Genomic DNA, 13,503 nt, shown 5'->3' with positions numbered 1-13,503 from the left:
ATCCAAGCTTGTCAAGTTCTGCAGGCTCATAAGGATTTGAGGTGTCTCTGCAGTCAGTTCACTCCTACTAAGATCCGGTGGCTGGACTGCCGAACAGTTCCCTAGCCAGGGCCGGCTCAATCCGCAGGTGACTGAGGCGGTCACCTAAGGCTCCGGCCTAAAAACTCTTAGCTATAAATACATGCCCCCAAAAGACTCTTAATTCTAAATGTATTGAGGTCCTCAAGCCTAAAGATTCTTAGCTATAAATTGCAGCATTGAGGCCCTCAAGCATAAAGGCTCTTAGCTATAAATGCATTGAGGCCCCCAAAAGACTCCTAGCTATAAATACATTGAGGCTCCTAAATAATTTCTAAATGCATTTATTATTATTATTAGTGAGTTCGCTTTAAGCTTCTAAATCTATTGAGCCGCTCCTGTCCCCAGCTCTGGTGGTATTGGCCCACTCAGATGGTTCATGGATAGGTCAAGGATAACAAGGCAGGTCAAGCGTCCAAGCCCTGGGGGGACTGGTCTCCAGAGTCCATTTCTACTGAGGTAGAGATATTTTAGAAGGCCTAGTAAACTCAGTGATGAAGGGATCCAATTGATCAGTCCATTGTCCGACAGATTTAGGATAGAAATTTGTTGGGGATATCCAATAACTGGTGGAATTGGACCAGAAAGCTGAGTTCGATTGAGGTACAGACCATGTAGCTGAGTCAGATAACTGAGTGATGAAGGCACAGCACCTGTCAAATAGTTATTCTGACAATGAAGCATTAGGTTCCCCAATTCTTGGGGTGATTGAACCAGAAATTCTGTTAAAGCTCAGGTTTAGAGCAACAAGATTTGTCAGGCTCCTCAGTTCTCGGGGGATCGAACCGGTGAGTCTGCTTCCATCAAGGCCTAAACTGAAAAGATTTCCTCAGTTGTTGAGCAGGAGAGAGTCCAACTCACCAGTCATGTTCCCAGAAACATCAAGGTATGTAAGGTGGGAAAGACTGTCACCGATGTGTGAGCTGAGGTCGAGATATCTGAGGTCTGGAGAGAAGCAGCTCAAGTTAAGTGTGCCATTGAAGTGGTTACCGTGGACATTGAGGTGGATGAGAGGAAGCAAGCAGAGAGCAATAAAACTGCACAGATAAGTGGCTGTCTTTATTCTTTTCTATCCATGCTTCTGATGCCAATGCTGTCTTGCAGTTGAAGTTATATCTAGGACACGTGGATTTAGCCTCCAGTTCCACTTCTACTGAGGAAGTGTAGACCTGCTAGAGAAGATAACCTAGAACTGGCGACTGGCGTTATGGGGAGGTGATATTCCAAGCCCAAAGTAAGGTTTCCACACGTTTGATTTGGACTACAAAAACGCCGCGGCTTTTCCACTAATTGGCTTCCTCATGGATGTCTCTATGCATGGTCAAGAGTGCGGGTGGCAATTTATGATCTGACCGATCAATCTAACATGTGAACAATCTGCTTTAAGTAGGTTTGGATTTGACATAAACGAATTTGGTTCATAAATTTTGGGTCAGCCCATCTAGATCTGTTTATTAAATGGGTTCAGTTCAAATTTAGACTTTTGATCCGTTTAACCCATTTTCACCGATTGAATAATTGGGTCGGATCATAACCCGACCCATTTAACTAAGCCTACAAATGGGTTGGGTTGACCCGTGATTCGACCCAACCCCATTAGACCCGATCCAACCCATTTTACAGGACCCATGGGGTCGGGTTGGGTTCTAAAATTGGACCCGTTTCTTTTTGGGGGTCGAGTCTGGATTTTCTGAATTCGGACCCGACCCGACCCGACCCGACCTGACCCAATCTGTTTGAAAGTTGGACAATTTTAGGTTCCCAACTCTACAACCCGACCGGATTAGAGCCTAGCTAAACCATTTGGGCTTGTGGGCTGTCGGGGTGCAGGCCCAGCCGCCAAGCTAGTGCTTAAGGCTCGGCCTAGAGTCTTAACTCTTTGTTCCTAATCGCTCTTCTGAAGTTGACAGTGAGTAAAAATATATAATAATATAATGATATCGAGCTTCGTGGTGGTCTCAAACTATGGGGTTGCATTTTTTTAATTAAGGTAGATGGGTTAGGTAAGAGATTGATGCTCGTTAGGAGTATGAATACTTTGACTGATTGAAATCAAAAGAAAAGGAAAAAATATGCATGGAAAAATTTATTTTCTTAAAAAGAAGAAGAAGCAACAGATGCAGCAACATGTAGAGGAATTAGTGTTGCAGATCAAATCAACTTTAAAAAACATAGCAAATGTCACTGATGCCAAAAACAGGTGAGGGTCCATAAGTTTATTGTGCATGTCTGGCAATGTAGACCCAACCTTTTAGTATTATTGGGTCGAGGCTTTGTTTGGTGTTAGGTTCAGTGGTAGTAGGGCTTTTGCAGGTAGCTTGAGCCTCATGAGTCTTTGTTCTTTGCAACTTGCTGCTTTGGTTTAATGAACTAAAAGTGGGGCGATAAATGACTAATAATATCTTAACTCAGTTTATACCTGAACTTAGTAGTGCCAGCTTGTGGTAATAATATCTCAAGCATATTCTACATATTAAATATGATAAACATTAACCCATTTTTAAGTAAAATAAATATATATTCTTTATTTTTATACAACAACATTTGATTTTTAAATCTCTGTCAATCTTATTTTGAGGAAGTGAAAATTTCTTAAATACAGTTATTTGTGATGTAAACAAAGTCACTAGAGTATTGGCTTATATTATTATCCGGATCCGAATCAGATACGATCTGAAAATTTTTTGGATTGGAACCGGATTATACATAGACCTGACCCAACTCAAATGACTCGTTGGGTCAAAAATTGTAGCCATAGACCCGACCCGACCAGACCTGACCTGATCTAATAAGGAACCGGATTAAGTCAGGGATCACTCATGACCTGGTCCTACCTGACCTATTTGCACCCCCACGTTTAACCTATTTAGCTTGTTTAAAATCTGCTTAACCTGTTTCTGATCTATTTAATCCGACCCACTTAACTTATTTAATCTATTTAAATCCATTTAATTCGTTAAAAATTTGTTTAACCTGACTCGATATGTTTAATAAACAGATTATATGGGTTGGATTATGTTACTTGTTTAATAAACATGTCTGATTTAGATCTGAAATTTTAACCTATTTAATAAATATGTCGGATTCGGATTGAAATTTCGACCCGACCTGATTTTAATCCAACCCATATCTAACCCGACCCGACATGATTACCACGTCAAGCCAAGAGTCTTTGGCTTCTCCTAAAACTATTCTCCCGCCAGATTATCAATCTCCCAACTACAAAGAAGCTGCATTCTAATCAACTATCTTGATGTCACATAGGAATCTCCAAAAACTTCTAATGTGTGATGGAGAATGCAGAGAAGTTTTGTGAGGATCCATGCAGGCATGTGTTTAGTCCCACATCGGTTATTCGTTGGGTAGATCTTGGGTACTTATATAGGATCAAGAAATTCAAATAATAACTTTTGGCTAGCTATTTTGGCGGAGGTCCTAAGTTGTTGCAAATTTCGTTTCCGACCTTCTTAGAAAATGATGGAGAACTTAGAAAATGATGCTTCTTAGTATGTGTTGGGGAAAAAATGGATTGCTCAAAACACGTGGATATATCGCTGGCACTTGATGGCGAGCGCGACGGCGGCAACCCTCATGGCGCTCGACCTCAAGGCGCCTGACCTCAAGACGCCCAACCTCAGCATGCCCGGCCTCAGAGCTTGCAGCCTTAATCTCGGTTAAGTTGATCCCGATCGACCTCAAGCCCAAAGGAGACCCCGTCAAAGGAAGAAGCAGACCCCTCCACTCCACCGAAAATCAAGTCCCCCTCCTCCTCATCCGGGGTCCAATCCCGCGATCTCCGCCCCAGCGACTGTCAACGATTAAATGCGCACGATCTCAACGGACCTCCAGCCAGCCCAAAATCTCGGGCCATCCACGTGAACTCATTAATTTGCACAATCATGTCGCAGGTAACCTATACACCCCTCTTATAAAATGGGGGGACTTTTTTCCATCTGGAGAGAGATCTTTATTTTACGTAACCTCTCTACTGGCTCCACCAAAAAATCCCTTCTGACTTAAGCATTGGAAGGCCGGCGCCGGAACTTCCGACCACCGACTTCTTGCAAGTCCCTCGGAGAAAGCTATTGTTCGTCCGATTCCTGTCTAACTAAAAATATGCTAGACAGATCGTTGTTAGAACCGACGAACAAAAGTTAATTTAAATTTTACTCTTACCTGTTCTACTCGAAGAATAGTGGTTGTAAGAGGTCGATCCACAGGGAGGCGATTGGAGTTGCATAAAAATTAGAACGTTCACTCGGATTCAAAATCGATTTTTGAATAACAAAAGAAAAACATTACGTCGGGGATGTTGATGGATTCTCTAGTCTACCGGAGAATGATTTTTAATTGAAATTAACTAGAAGACATGTACTTAGATTCAAAAAATATTTTTAATGAAAAATAAAGCTGGCATAAAATTAAAATGGATGAAACTAAGAGGATTGAAGCAAACATAAATTTCATAAAAGAAGATTTAATGTATTGCATAAAAGAAATTAAAATTTCAGCAGAAATAAAATCTTAAAAGTAAAACACTCCACCAAAATAAAATTCTCTAAAGTTAAAAAATTAAAAACATTGCTCTCAATTAAACTAAAGAAATAGGAACACATAATACCCAAAATCACTAATACAAAACATAACTTCTAAAAAATAAACAACAAAAACAATAATAATTAAAAAAAAAAACTAAGGAAGCGTGATGCTCTGTTTTCAAATCTGAAAACAGAGCATTCTCTTCCCTTCTTTCTTCTCTCACAAACAAAAGGTTACGTTCCCCTGTTTCTTCTTCTTCCTTGGATCAACCGAAGCAACGGAGCACCTTCTTCTTCCTTGGACCAGCCCCAACCGAGCACCCCCCTTTCCCTCTTCCTCCTTCTCCTCTTATAGCCGCGGACGGATGCCTGATGCGGAAGGGAGATGGCTGACGCGGTGAGGACGCGGGGAGGAGTCGATCTTGGCGTGATCCGGGCGCTGTGAGGAGCTGGATGCGGTGATCACGGGCGGAAGCTTCGTGGACGGCTGCTGGGAGGAGCTGGATGCGGTGAGATGGACGGCTGCGAGGCGGAGGAGGAGCGATCTTGTTTGGGGCTTCCTTCTTCGGATGCTGGGATCTTCCGTGATTGCTGGGAGGAGCCGATCACGGTTTGGGGACGTGGACTTCCTTCTTCAGCCACGCGATGCCGCTGGGAGGATGGGCTGGCTCCGGAATCATTGCTGATTTCCGTGGGATTGCAGGAGGGTGCCGTGGGATGCTTGAAGATGGCGGCCTGATGCGGAAGGAAGGATCACGGGCTCGCTGGGAATCCGGCTTAGATCACGGGAGAGGCTGATCTGGATGCTTTGTGCTGTGATTCCGCTGAGGACGGACGGCTGGCTGTGAACGCGTTGATGGCGTGGAGGATTTGGAGACGCCTTGCAGCTGGGCTGGCATGCTGGAAGGTTGCTTCTGGGCTGATCGCGAGAAGAACGGGATCACGGGATGAGATGGATCCGTGGGTGCAGAGGCGTGTCACGGATGCGGTGGATCTTGAACGCAGAAGGAGGGAGGAGCCGGGAGCTTTGTGATGCGTGCGGACGGCTGGGAGGATATGGGAGACATCAAGTTCCATCCGATTAGTCATATAGTATGATATGAAATTTTGCTTGTAGACGGATGGGTCATCTATTCTGGCTGGAGGTCAAGTGCAATTCTTTCAAGTCATGGGTCACCCAGCACCTTATGGCAAATTTAAATTTGCCCGGAATTATTTTCCAAAGGCTCAAAAGAAATGGATCCGATTCGGACCCGAACCCGACTCGGACCCGATTTGAAGTCAAATTTGTAGTCAATGTGCATTTTATCTATAATTTATACTAATCTATGTTAAATCCAAATATAATATTAATCTAGTGAATTTATTATTATCGGTTAACAATAACACTAATTTTAGTAATATGTAGGTCGCACTTTTGTGCTCTCATCACACCCCCCAACTAGCTTATTGCTAGTCTCTAGCAATTCAGTGCGAAAATGATAAAATGAGAGAGCAAAAGCGTTATTTATTATATAAATATCCTAAGATAAATACTCACTTTCGTAGAGCATTACGATTGCACTTAGCACGTGTAATAAGCCGTTAAACCCCTAGGTTACCCTAGCGGACGAGTGTTGTCTTGTGTGGGTTTGCAGTGAAGTTACCCACAAACTTCATCAGTCAGGAATTTCCAAATTTTAACTCGAAATTTGAACAAGTATTACTGTATGAAACTAGAATTGCAAGGACAATAGAGACTTGTTGTTATTATATTTAAACAAACTCTAACTCAAGTTTCATTACACCCCATCTATCTGCTAACAAGTCAAGAATGTAGTGAGGTGCAAGATAGTATCATATAAATGAGTGGCTTTCACTTACTTCCAACATGATCACTCCAATTTTCAAGACTTTCTAGAGTTAAATGGTAATGAACACCCCGGATTTATTTATTCTTTTTTTTTTTTTACTCAGACTGAATGCTAAGAAGAATGACTTGTGCAATATCTAGCCTTATTAAGTTTTCTAGCTAACCCATGTAGCGAGTGTTAGGCCAATGACTCCCGATCCAGATAGCTCAGGGCACTAGGTGTAGAGACACCCTAACAGGCTTAATAACTCAAGTTAACTAGGCTTCAAGGCCAAATTAGTCACTCAGAGTTTAATCTCAATGTCCTCACCTTTTCACGCGAACACTCGCTGCTTGCCAGGCAAGAGGCCCGGTTACTCAGTGAGGAGACTTAAATTAAACTCATTATTTTATTTTATCTCTTCTTTTTTTTCTTTTTCTTTTTTTTTTTGGTTAGGTTAGGGTGTTCATCACAAATATAATCCCGAAGATTAAAAGTATTCATATTAGTCGTAAGTTTACATACCCCACTATTCATGTGCTTATGTGTAGGTGCTAACTCATCTTGTATTATGTTAGCAGAAGATAAGTGGGATGACAACTCAAGCTAAAACTGCTATCATATTTCTTAACTCAAAGCTATTGTCAAAGCAATTCCTACTTTATACAGCCAAAAAGATTAGATTTTGAGTTAAAAATTTGAAATCCCCCTCTTTTTTTATTATTTTTTAATTTTAATATATATTTTTTTAATTGCATCAAAAATATTCTCTCCCCCACACCTAAATCTAACATTGTCCTCAATGTGAAAGAAAATTTTAAAACAGTAATAGGATAGAGGAGAAGTTACCTGATATGGGTAGGTAAAGTGACAATAGGGGCAAAAATCACAAACCTGCAAATTTTTTTTTTTTTTGAAAATATTTACATATTGGGTTGCCTCCCAAGAGCGCTAAGTTTTATGTCTTCAGCCAGACAAAATGTAAATCTCCATTTTTTCAACCATTATCTAAGAATGGTTTTGGAAGAGTCCAAGGAAGAACAGTTGGCTGGTGACGATCTATGCTTATAAGAGGAACAGGACTAGGGGGTGCATGCTCGACCACTTCCTCAGAATGGGCAAGGTAAGCTTCTAAAGGGTCCTTATTATAAGTTTGTAAGAAAGTCTCCTGAACCAGACTTTCAATCATGTCAACTTCATTGATTTTTTTGTCGTCTGGTGGTTGTTTACTTATATTAAAGACATTAAGCTCGACTTTCATGTTGCCAAAAGATAACTTCAGCATCCCATTTCGACAGTTGATCACAGCATTTGCTGTGGCTAAGAAAGGTCTACCTAAAATTATAGGTGTGTGACTGTCTGGATGTATTGCAGGTTCAGTCTCAAGGATAACGAAGTCCACAGGATAGTAAAACTCATTTACTTTCACTATTACATCCTCTACAATCCCCTTGGGGTACTTCACTGTCCTATCTGCTAAGGAAAGGGTAATATTTGTAGGCTTTAATTCCCCCAAACCTAATTTTTGGTACACATAGTAGGGAAGTAGGTTTACACTGGCTCCTAAATCTAATAGAGCTCTCTGGATGATCGTCTCTCCTATTTTTATTTCAATAGTTGGGCAACCAGGGTCTTTGAATTTCGGGGCAATCTGTTGTTGAATGAGAGATGAGGCTTGTGCAGCCATAACAGCTTGCCTAGGAATATTGGTTTTTCTTTTGACCGTGGTGAGGTCTTTCAAGAATTTTGTAAAGGAGGGAATTTGTCTTATGGCATCGAGAAAAGGTATATTTATTTGAACAGTTTTAAAGACTTCCATGATTTCATCAAGTTAGATTGTTTCTTGGAGTCCTGAAGTCTACTGGAAAAGGGAACCTTGGGTTTGTATGTTTCTATGGGTTCTTCCCTCTTTTCCGGTTTGTCCTGTTCTTGACCCCTCTTCTGAATAGGGTTCTTATCGGATTCAGTTTTATTTTCTTTTTCATGTTCAGGAAGTTGGACTTTATTGTCCACTTGCTTGCCAGACCTTAAAGTGGTAATTGCCTGGACTTCATAGGTCGAATTTCCATTAGAATTGATTTGATACTGACCTATCTGACCTTGATTTTGTTGTCTACTAGGGTTAGGCACTGGTTGACTAGGTAGTTCACCTTTCTTCCTATCCCCTAGAGAGTTAGCTATTTGGCTCAGACTAACCTCAAGTTTTGCAATTGCTTGCGCATGGAATTGGTTAGTCTGGGCTTGGGCTGTATTGGTCTGTTGTTGTTGCTTGATAAAATCTTGTTGTTGTTTCATCATATTAGCCATCATGGTTTCTAATTGTGAAGGTTGCTGTGGGATAGGGGCATTATAAGGCGGTACAGATGGAACCAAAGGTTGGTTCATTTGTGGTGGACCTATCCTGGGGAAGTTGTTCTGAAAATCTGGCGGACCACTTTGATGCTGAATAGGTTCATTTTGCTTGTATGAGAAATTTGGATGGAACCTATTATCAGGGTGGTAGACTGGACTGAATGAATTGGGAGTGGGCTTTTTGAAGGCACTATATGAATTTAGAACATTTGCTTGCTCGGCCTTAATGGTGGGTAAACTAGGACAACTCTCCACTAGATGCTCAGAACTGTTACACAAGATACATAAACTTTGTAACTCATGATCCACTTTCATGATGGGATTTAACTCTTTATATGAACTTGAGCTAGTGGAAACAGTGAAAGCATCAAACTTTTTGCTTAAGTTGTTCATTCCAGTCACCAGATTGGACATGACATTTTTGAGTTCTGGGTCTGCTTTCATTTCATAATTACTTAGTTTTCTAGACCCAAACTCATCTCTATTTACTTCCTCACCATAGCTACTCCAATTTTGGGCGTTCTCGGCTAAGTCAACAAGAAATTCATAGGCCTGATCCGGGGTTTGGTCCATGAACCTACCCTTGTGCATGGACTCAATCATGTTTCTATGTGCCGGAGGTAGTCCTTTGTAAAAGAAATGTACTAGATCAGCCTTATCAAGCCCATGGTGTGGGCATTTGACCAACAAGTCATGGAATCGTTCCCAAGTTTGGGGAAAATTCCTCCTCAGATTTTTCTCTAAAAGTTCTGATGGCATCTTTAATTTTTTCAGTCTTTACCATAGGATAGAACTTAGCCATGAACTTCCTAGATAGTTATTCCATGATGTGATGGAATTTGAAGCTAGGGAATACAGCCATGCAGCAGCACGATCTTCTAAAGTCATGGGAAATAACCTTAATTTAATACCCTCTTCATCTAAGTTTTGATTTCTAAACGTTTGACATATTGTCAAAAATTTGTTTAGATGAATATAGGGTTGTTCACTCTCGAACCCATGAAACTTGGGTAACATGTTTATTGTTGCAGCCCGAATTTCAAATTGGGTTGCATTATTAATTGGTAATACTATGCAAGTAGGGGAACTAGCGGATGCGGGTGCAAACAATTCATTCAGGGTTCTAATATGTTCACCCATTGTAGAGATCGACGGTTGGTTTACAGTTCGCAGGTTATGATGAAAGTTCTGTCAATCTCAGGATCAAATGGGGTTAGCTTATCCCTTAATGACCTTCTACCATGCATACATTATCAACACTTCATTATATTTGACTCCTAAAATGAACGAAATCCTAAGAGAAGAGAAGGGCTAGACACAGATGACCACAACCAACACCACACAACAATTTGACCCTATTAGTCTTAGAACTAAGTGAGGTTTAGCAGCTTCTTAAATCTAGTTGCACAGAGATGTATCAGGTTAAAAAGTTCCTGAAATTCTCTCCTAGATTAGACAGCTCCTAATCTCTCTTTCAGATTAAGCTTGAGCTTACCAGTTAAGCAATCCAGTAATCAGTGACCAGGAAAGTCCCGGGGTGTGTGGTGGTGCCAGAAGGGATACACCGATACCACAATACCCGTAACAGTTCTCACTGTTGTAAAACTTTCCTAGACATCACCAATTACTAAATTCTCACTGGAGTGGCTTTCAGCCGCTTCTTTCCAAGAGCCTAATTGAGCTCGAAAACCCTAAGGCCAACGTCTAATTTGATTTTAATTTAATTTGGCTTAGGATAAGTATGCAAGATGGTGATTTTGGGCTAAGGACAGGTAATGACTTTCCGACCTTATCTTTTTAATGGGTTTTGCCCTTAATTACTTTATGCAAATGCTTAATACTAAATGCAACAAATAATCAATGGTTTTTTTTAAAGTTTATGCAATGTCATTAGGTTGTACTGATTAAATGAGCAAACAATTTTTTTATTTTTCTTAAATTTTTTTAATTTTATGTTGTTTTTTTTTTAATTTCTAATATAGGAATAACTTGAATGTAAACTAAAACTAATCCTTATGCGTCAGTCAATCTCCGAATGCCCATTGAATAAGCTTTGGAGATTACTCCGTGAGGAGTCCCAATAGAGGTATGATCACCTCGGAGGATTGCACCCTATCAATTACTAGCAAAAATAATATTTTTTTTGAAATTTTTTTTAATTTAATTAACTTTTTTTTAAATTTTTTTTTAAAATTTCAAATTTCGAATCACAGAATTCAAATTTTGAATTTAAATTTTTTGAATTTTGAAAATTTTTTCAATTTTTTTTTACTTTTTTAGAAAACTTTAAATTTCGAATTTCAAATTTCAGAATAACTAATAAAAAACTTATAATAACTAATAATAACTACGAAATTACTAACTAAAAATAATCAAAATAAGAAAAATTAATAAAAATAAAAACTTACTACCGGAGTGCGTTCACTCCGGGCATCCAAAATCCGATTTGATCTTCGTGATCGTTCTTGCTTCTCGATTTGCCTCCCCGACAACAACGCCAAAATTCTGTTCGTCCGATTTCTGTCTAACTAAAAATATGCTAGACAGATCATTGTTAGAACCGACGAACAAAAGTTAATTTAAATTTTACTCTTACCTGTTCTAACTCGAAGAATAGTGGTTGTAAGAGGTCGATCCACAGGGAGGCGATTGGAGTTGCATAAAAATTAGAACGTTCACTCGGATTCAAAATCGATTTTTGAATAACAAAAGAAAAACATTACGTCGGGGATGTTGATGGATTCTCTAGTCTACCGGAGAATGATTTTTAATTGAAATTAACTAGAAGACATGTACTTAGATTCAAAAAATATTTTTAATGAAAAATAAAGCTGGCATAAAATTAAAATGGATGAAACTAAGAGGATTGAAGCAAACATAAATTTCATAAAAGAAGATTTAATGTATTGCATAAAAGAAATTAAAATTTCAGCAGAAATAAGATCTTAAAAGTAAAACACTCCACCAAAATAAAATTCTCTAAAGTTAAAAAATTAAAACATTGCTCTCAATTAAACTAAAGAAATAGGAACACATAATACCCAAAATCACTAATACAAAACATAACTTCTAAAAAATAAACAACAAAAACAATAATAATAAAAAAAAAAAAACTAAGGAAGCGTGATGCTCTGTTTTCAAATCTGAAAACAGAGCATTCTCTTCCCCTCTTTCTTCTCTCACAAACAAAAGGTTCCGTTCCCCTGTTTCTTCTTCTTCCTTGGATCAACCAAAGCAACGGAGCACCTTCTTCTTCCTTGGACCAGCCCCAACCGAGCACCCCCCTTTCCCTCTTCCTCCTTCTCCTCTTATAGCCGCGGACGGATGCCTGATGCGGAAGGGAGATGGCTGACGCGGTGAGGACGCGGGGAGGAGTCGATCTTGGCGTGATCCGGGCGCTGTGAGGAGCTGGATGCGGTGATCACGGGCGGAAGCTTCGTGGACGGCTGCTGGGAGGAGCTGGATGCGGTGAGATGGACGGCTGCGAGGCGGAGGAGGAGCGATCTTGTTTGGGGCTTCCTTCTTCGGATGCTGGGATCTTCCGTGATTGCTGGGAGGAGCCGATCACGGTTTGGGGACGTGGACTTCCTTCTTCAGCCACGCGATGCCGCTGGGAGGATGGGCTGGCTCCGGAATCATTGCTGATTTCCGTGGGATCGTAGGAGGGTGCCGTGGGATGCTTGAAGATGGCGGCCTGATGCGGAAGGAAGGATCACGGGCTCGCTGGGAATCCGGCTTAGATCACGGGAGAGGCTGATCTGGATGCTTTGTGCTGTGATTCCGCTGAGGACGGACGGCTGGCTGTGAACGCGTTGATGGCGTGAAGGATTTGGAGACGCCTTGCAGCTGGGCTGGCATGCTGGAAGGTTGCTTCTGGGCTGATCGCGAGAAGAACGGGATCACGGGATGAGATGGATCCGTGGGTGCAGAGGCGTGTCACGGATGCGGTGGATCTTGAACACGGAAGGAGGGAGGAGCCGGGAGCTTTGTGATGCGTGCGGACGGCTGGGAGGATATGGGAGACATCAAGTTCCATCCGATTAGTCATATAGTATGATATGAAATTTTGCTTGTAGACGGATGGGTCATCTATTCTGGCTGGAGGTCAAGTGCAATTCTTTCAAGTCATGGGTCACCCAGCACCTTATGGCAAATTTAGATTTGCCCGGAATTATTTTCCAAAGGCTCAAAAGAAATGGATCCGATTCGGACCCGAATCCGACTCGGACCCGATTTGAAGTCAAATTTGTAGTCAATGTGCATTTTATCTATAATTTATACTAATCTATGTTAAATCCAAATATAATATTAATCTAGTGAATTTATTATTATCGGTTAACAATAACACTAATTTTAGTAACATGTAGGTCGTACTTTTGTGCTCTCATCAGCTGTCTACCGCCGCACCCCCTGTCGGAGCTCCTCCTCCTCGGTCCGCGGTCACCCCCGGGTCCAGTTTCCAGCAACAGTTGGCACTAGAGGAAGGGATCGACTCGTGACCATGACGCTAAGGAGTAAAGGAGCCTTTAACGCCTCTCGGCACGCGCACCAAGTTCCGGCCACCGGCTTCTTACAGGTCCCATGGAGAAAGCTGTCCACCGCCGCACCCCCTACCCGAGCTCCTCCTCCTCGGTCCACGGTCATCCCCGGGTCCAGTTTCGAGCAACAGTATGTATCATTGTCATTGGGGTCTCATCATATCG

The sequence above is a fragment of the Phoenix dactylifera genome, chromosome 17, assembly GCF_009389715.1.
Source record: "Phoenix dactylifera cultivar Barhee BC4 chromosome 17, palm_55x_up_171113_PBpolish2nd_filt_p, whole genome shotgun sequence".
Taxonomy (NCBI): domain Eukaryota; kingdom Viridiplantae; phylum Streptophyta; class Magnoliopsida; order Arecales; family Arecaceae; genus Phoenix; species Phoenix dactylifera.
This window is presented reverse-complemented; position numbering follows the sequence as displayed.